At 44.7% G+C, this 7442-nt stretch overlaps 1 protein-coding gene across 3 annotated transcripts in view; it reads left to right on the top strand.

The window, feature by feature from the left end:
- Window positions 1–5387: 5387 nt before the first annotated feature.
- Window positions 5388–7442, top strand: part of tecta (tectorin alpha) — a 41720-nt gene continuing 39665 nt past the window's right edge. For all 3 annotated transcript variants that reach the window (XR_006769664.1, XM_045717280.1, XM_014197767.2), the window contains exon 1: window positions 5388–5561. The gene's annotated coding sequence lies outside the window, so the exon portion shown is untranslated. The remainder of the gene's footprint in view (window positions 5562–7442) is intronic.

The following is a 7442-nucleotide window of genomic DNA, read 5'->3' as shown; positions in this document are numbered from 1 at the left end:
GAGGACCAGCCAACGAGAGCATACAGGTTGCAGTGGTGGGTAGTATATGGGGCTTTGGTGACAAAACGGATGGCACTGTGATAGACTGCATCCAATTTGTTGAGTAGAGTGTTGGAGGCTATTTTATAAATGACATCGCTGAAGTCAAGGATCGGTAGGATGGTCAGTTTTACAAGGGTATGTTTGGCAGCATGAGTGAAGGAGGCTTTGTTGCGAAATAGGAAGCCAATTCTAGATTTAATTTTGGATTGGAGATGCTTTAATAGGAGTCTGGAAGGAGAGTTTACAGTCTAGCCAGACACCTAGGTATTTATAGTTGTCCACATATTCTAAGTCAGAACCGTCCAGAGTAGTGATGTTGGTCGGGTGGGCGGGTGCGGCCAGCGATCGGTTGAAGAGCATGCATTTAGTTTTACTAGCATTTAAGAGCAGTTGGAGGCCACGGAAGGAGTGTTGTATGGCATTGAAGCTCGTTTGGAGGTTTGTTAACACAGTGTCCAAAGAAGGGCCAGATGTACCGTAATTTCCGGACTATTAAGCGCACCTGAATATAAGCCGCACCCACTGAATTTAAAAGAAAATATTATTTTGAACATAAATAAGCCGCACATGTCTATAAGCCGCAGGTGCCTACCGGTACATTGAAACAAATTAACTTTACACAGGCTTTAACGAAACACGGCTTGTAATAAAAATAAATAGGCTTTAACGAAACACGGCTTGTAACAAAAAAAAAATAGCAGTAAGCTTTAGTTGTCTTTTTGCACTGAGTCAATTCCTCACGCTGCTGTTTCCAACGTCTTATCATCGACTCATTAAGACCAAGCTCCCGTGCAGAAGCTCTATTTCCTTTTCCAACAGCCAGATCAATCGCCTTCAACTTGAAAGCTGCATCATATGCATTTCTCCGTGTCTTTGCCATGATGAGGGTCACAAAATGACTACCGTAATCAGAATGATGGGAAGTTTGAGAGCGCTCGATTTAATCTAAACAGTAAACAAAAAAGTTGTTTGACCTTAACCCGTTCGGCAATTTCATTGGTCTAATGAAAGCTTCATGCCGCCAAAAAACTGAGCACGTCACAGAATGTGTTTTTTTGGGAAAAGAAAATTGAAAGGGGGAAAAATCCATATATTAACCGCGTCATTGTTTAAGCCGCGAGGTTCAAAGTCTGGGGAAAAAAGTTGCGGCTTATAGTCCAGAATTTACGGTATACAGAATTGTGTAGTCTGCATAGAGATTGATCAAAGAGTCACCCGCAGCAAGAGCGACATCATTGATATATACAGAGAAGAGAGTCGGCCCGAGAATTGAACCCTGTGGCACCCCCATAGAGACTGCCAGAGGTCCGGACATCAGGCCCTCCGATTTGACACACTGAACTCTGTTTAAGAAGTAGTTGGTGAACCAGGCGAGGCAGTCATTAGAGAAACCAAGGCTGTTGAGTCTGCCGATAAGAATGTTGTGATTGACAGAGTCGAAAGCCTTGGTCAGATCGATGAAGACGGCTGCACAGTACTGTCTTTTATCGATGGCGGTTAAGATATCGTTTTGGACCTTGAGCGTGGCTGAGGTGCACTTGTGACCAGCTCGGAAACTGGATTGCATAGCGGATAAGGTATGGTGGGATTCAAAATGGTCGGTGATCTGTTTGTTAACTTGGCTTTCGAAGACTTTATAAAGGCAGGGCAGGATGGATATGGTCTGTAACAGTTTGGGTCTAGAGTGTCTCCTCCTTCGAAGAGGGGGATGACCATGGCCGCTTTCCAATCTTTAGAATTCTCAGACGATACGATGTAAGCACTTCCACTGACGATTTTGTAAACGCTGCCTGCTTCAAATCCAGCCAATGCAGCTCCATTTCATAGGCTGCAGTAGCCTTGTGGGCTCGGTAAGGTAGACACGTTAGGTCCATTCCACAAACCTAGTTTCTCTCTCTCCGGCATTCATGTTTAAGCTTAGCTGCAGTTATGTTTCCATTCCATAGGTGTCAGGTGTTGGGTTTCTGGGGATTCCCCTCTCTACTCCCCTCCTTCACTTCCCACCAAAATGTATTTAATCCAGAGCCTATGAGTGGTATAGCTATGTCTACCACCACAAGACCCCTTCTCAAGGCAACTCAGTGCAACACTATCCCGGTGAAGGGTGTCAACTGGAACTCAAGACCCATTAGGGACTTCAGATTAGGCTCAGAGTTGCTTCTCATATCCCAAATGGGTCCACATTTAGTGGGATAGAGGTTATACAGGTCTGGGTGCGACTTGACAACTCTGTGGCATCTGAAGATATTCACAGACGTGTCACGTCATACCTTATTCCCTTCTATCAAAATGGGAAACCTTCCTCCTCAGATGCATTCTCGTTGGCCTCTCACCTTTGTAAATTGAGTTGTCTGGTTCCAGATGCAAATGATGTCTGCACTCTTGTTGGCTGGTGTCTTTCGAACTATTCTTGTTGAGCCGTGTCTGCAAGACCTATGAAATTGTATTAGTCACATGCGCCGAATACAACAGGTTTAGACCTTACAGGGAAATTACTTACGAGCACCTAACCAACATTGCAGTTTAAATAAAAATAGGAATAAGAAATATAAGTAACAAGTAATTAAAGAGCAGCAGTAAAATAACAATAGCAAAACTATGTACAGACGGGTTCCGGTACAGAGTCAATGTGTGTGGGGCACTGGTTAGTTGAGGTAATATGTACATGTAGGTAGAATTATTAAAGTGGCTATGCATAGATGATAACAACAGAGAGTAGCAGCGGTGTAAAAGGAGGGGGGCAATGCAAATAGTCTGGGTGGCCATTTGATTATGATCCACTGGCTTTAGGTAAGTCATAATTTATAGTTTTGACTGATCGGAAGTATTGCTTTCCTGACCTGCTGGTTTGTGGGACACCTGAAAAAGCCAACTACTGCAGTCACCACCACGGAGCTCAAGTCTTCCAACTGGAGCCAGTCCCACAACTGCCTGGATCACTGCAACAACTTGGCTGCAAAATAATCAGGCTTAATTGGTGTCACCCAGCCTGGAGGTGCCGAAAGCTCCTCCTCCCCTCACTCCCCATCCTCCAGGCATGGTGTGACTGTGAACCACGTTGACACATTTGGCTGATGCCATCGCCACCTCCCTCAGCCAATTCAGTCGGCCGGCTCTAAATCCCAACTTCCAGCCCCAGCAGAAGCTCTGTCACCAGGCAGGGGTTTGGGCTGAGGTCTCCTTGCCCTGGGCCTTCTCTGACTGGAGTACCAGGCCCAGCAGTTCCAGTTCCTCCACAGAGGGAAGTCTAAGCTTTTGGAGACAAACAGGCTGGTGATAGGGTTACCAGGCTGTGAAAATGAGGCTGCCCCGCTAATGCAGGGTCACACCGAGGTTGAGAGGTGGTGGGGGGTGAGTTGTTGCGTTACCTCTTCACGCCCTTGTCCCGTATCTAAGACCTGGCCGGGCAGGCGGTATCCTGATCTCCCCCATTGCATTATGGAGCTGGACCAAGGGCAGTTTGGGCTGAACGGAGCCCATTGTGTGCCCAGGAGAAGGAGTCTTTTGGGAAGGTGGATTTGGGTTACCACAAGGAGGTTCTACATTGTGGAGGAAAGAAGAGGAGAGGAGGGCAAGGCCAACTGCTGGGCATAGGGGGAGGTTAGAGTGTTGATATGGAGTGGCCCCCTCTGGGGATTGGATGACTGTTGCGCTGAGCTCACCAAGAATTCATTCCAGGATTCTTTTTTTGGGGGGGAAGGTCAAGCTTGATGGGCTCTCCAGAACTTCTGATGTTTGATACGCCCGACTTTGTTCTCACCTGTCACTGTGGTCCCACATAAACGGTTGATGTAATGCTTTTTTACTTATTGAGGTAACTGGATCAGTCCGTTTCAACCATGACTGTTTTATTTTCTCAACTTTTTTACAATTGAAACGACAATCAGACCATTTAGTCATAGGTCAACCTCCTTAGCAAGACTATGTTCCTGGAAATATCTATGTCATCCTGTCCTCCATTTCGGCATAGATGTGTGCACACCTTACATGGGGCAAATATGCAGTGTCACCTCAGCTGAGCTCAGTATGTAACAACCAATTTGATTATACAACACTGTCCCCATTCCCAGTGAGCTAAATGGAGAGGGTGCGACCGTTATCCTCTCACTATCATGTCCTTGTTGTCTAAAGACTTTTGCTTGGGCAGATGAGAGTGTGAGTGAGTCCATGCGAGAGAGAGAGGGTTCAAGTGAAAATCAGGCCTATCGTCCCCATCTCAATTTCTCCCACTTCTCCTTGTCCTCGACATTTCCCAAAACACTGACCGTTAGCACAGGAGGATCCCGGGCCCTGCAGGCCCACTGGGATCATGTTGTTTTTTGTCCCCTTTTGTGTGTCGCTCTCTTTCACAGGTTGGGTAAGAGTATGTGCATTTTACACAACAAGGCATGGAAGGTGTAAAAGAATCCTCCACAGAGAGCCCCTACACTGGTCAATGGGAGCCCCGGGTCGACCCTCAGTCCTGCAGCCTTTCACACATCCTGCTCCCACCTCTCCAGTTACCTCCACTGTCCCCCTTACAACAAAGACCCGACTGACTCCCCTCTCCTTCCCAGACCCTATCAGCACGGATCCACCTACGATTTCCCTTATGCCTAATCTCTCCAGGATCTATGGAAATGAGGTGCGCTGTGTGTCCCTGTAAATGAGGCCGTCCCTAATTAAAGAGAAGCACACAGTGTGTCCTAAGTGACTCATGTTAATTCTGTAACTCAAACTACCCAAGGTCTTTGTGTCCATAAAATAACCCAGAGTGAGACTGGGCTGCTTTGGCTGGGTCTGAGTCACTCCGGTAGAAAGCTTTAGCCATACATAGACAGACCCTGTCGACAGGGCTGGGGGGTGGGGGGTTCAGGGCCCAATCCAAGGGGTTGACATTTATGTCCAAAATCCTATTTGTTTAACCGTTTTGCCTTCCATGCTTGGAGGGAAATAAGGTCTAGTTTCAATATTTTGCCTTTGCTTGTGTAGTCTTTCCTCCCTCATTTCCAGGATCTCTTATTTGCTCTCTCCCTCACTTTCTACACACTCTCTCTCCCTCTTTCTGCACTCTCAAAGTCCCCCTCCCCACCTTCCCCTTTCCACAAACACTGATTTCTGATTAATTTGAACACTATCCCCGGTAAAGTTTGCACCTGCCTCTTTCAGTTCCTTCCAGAGCTTCGGCAGGGGCTTACACTTTCTCTGCTCCTCTCATTCAAGTATTCTCTTTCTCCCTGCTCCTTTTGAAATCCATTGGATGCCCTAGGCGAGGATTCGGCTGTTTTCTGGGACTCCCATTATTACAGTACCGTTAATCCTGCTGGAAGTGGACGAGAAGTGCTCCTCTGTTTGGATGTCCACCCCCCTCCTCCCCTCCCACCATCACCACAACAACCACCACCCCTAAGTCTTTCTCCAGTCCTCTCCTCACTTCTTTTAAACTCTGTGGATGTTCCCAGCTGGATGGAACACAGCTGTGTACTGGAGGCAGCCTGGTGAGAGTGGTGAGGAGCTAAATGTCCATCTTCTGAAAGCAGGTGAGTGGTCAATCTATCTACCTCTTCCTCTATCTCTCTTTCACTCCAGCAGGTGCATCACCGACTAGTGGACAGGTAAGGTGCACCTGAATCTGACTCCTGGATAGGTGTGTGTTTATACTTGTTTATCCTTGTCATCTCATTGCTTTTTGAAGATAATACAGGAGTGTGTAACATGGTGGATAATCCCTGTTACTGATAGACATGGTGTATACAGCATTTAAGGTATCAGGGCATTTTATAGCCTCACCCATTTCAGCTCTTAGGAAATATGGACATGACAGTATAGAGGACTTCATATTGCTCTATGAGCATGTGTATGGTGATGTCTCACAGGGAAGATGACGGCGCTATCCTTGGCATTTGGTCTTGGAATAATGTAATGTCTTTCTTTCATTAGTTAATACTGGATTAAGATTATATGTTCAATGTTATAACATTGCCTTCTGCTGAGAATCTGGCAATATAGTTTGATTGACAAGTATGTGCTAATGAAGATGTGTGTTTAGAAGTTAATCAGTCTGTCGTTTTAATAGAATTTCAGTAACATTAGCCAACAGTCCCTAATCTACTTGTCTTCAGATACATGGCAATAATGATGCTATATTGGAATGTTCTGCTAGCTGTATTATTTCATGAATTGGATACTCCTACAATTGTTTTTGTTCCATTAGTTGTAGCTACAGAAAACTCCTCCTGATACAGTCAGACGTTTAGGGCACTGGAGTGTGAGCCCAGAGGGGTTGTGTTAACACCATTAGAAGAGCTCTTTTTTTTGTAAGTGCAGTCCCTGTGTGCATTCCCAGGCTTTATCTCCATTGTTCTGTTGAAACATTATGGAGTAAATGTCTGTCAGATAGCGTGGGGTGAACTGAAGGAGTGAAAATAGCAGTTGTGGTAATCTCTGTGTTGACAAAGCATGACGATAGGGCGATGACTGAACGATGATCCCCTCTCACCAGGGTCCACTAACCTTGGCACACCTGAACACAATTTACCATCAGGCTGAATACTGTACACACATTAAAGAGGTGACAGTGGAGATTTGGGAGAGACATACTTCATTCACATCACATTCCCCAGAGATCACATTGAGGATAACTGGGCACACCACATCATTTCAACATGGACATTTGGGTAATATTTGGTAGAGATGTTGTTCAATGAGATTTCAACCTTTATTCACCCACTCAAAAAGACCGTCAGAAGTTTGTTGAAATCCCATTGTGTTATCACTGGGCTTTTAACCATTTAAAAGCACAACAAAGTTAAAATGGGAATACGTTTTATCACTGTGCTTCATCTCATAGCACAACCAAATGACCTAAATTGCAGTTGAGATTGCATTAAAAGTACATAATGCAAGTGATCCAAGCTGTTTGAGATTCTGCGCATATTATTATAGCAGTTGTGAAGATCTCCACAGACCAGCGACCTACATGCGATCTTGATTATGATTACATAAGAAGTTACTGTAGGCTTAACTCAAAATGTGGCCATGGATGTGTTACTCATTTTAATGTTGAATAAATACTGTAGCATTCGTTTGTAGGATAGCCTTAACTTTTTATGTGAATCCAACATTAATTAATGAATTTGTAGATTAACTGAATATTGATTTATGTTTGGCAAAGCAACCAAATATCAACATTTTAAAGGATATCCAACATATCAATTATTCATTTGTAGACAAGATGGAATTAAAGCAAGACTAAGTCAGTGGCACAGATGGAACTATCCAAGCAGAAGATGAATCTCCTTCAAATGTTGGTAATTGGTTGTGTTGACAACCAAGCACAATTCAATATCAAGTTTGTCTACAAATTAATAATTGATGTTGGATTCATATCTCCATCTCAACCAAAAATCTAAGTTAAGGAA

Source organism: Salmo salar, chromosome ssa04 (genome assembly GCF_905237065.1).
Source record: "Salmo salar chromosome ssa04, Ssal_v3.1, whole genome shotgun sequence".
NCBI classification, from domain to species: Eukaryota; Metazoa; Chordata; class Actinopteri; order Salmoniformes; family Salmonidae; genus Salmo; species Salmo salar.
This window is presented reverse-complemented; position numbering and strand designations above follow the sequence as displayed.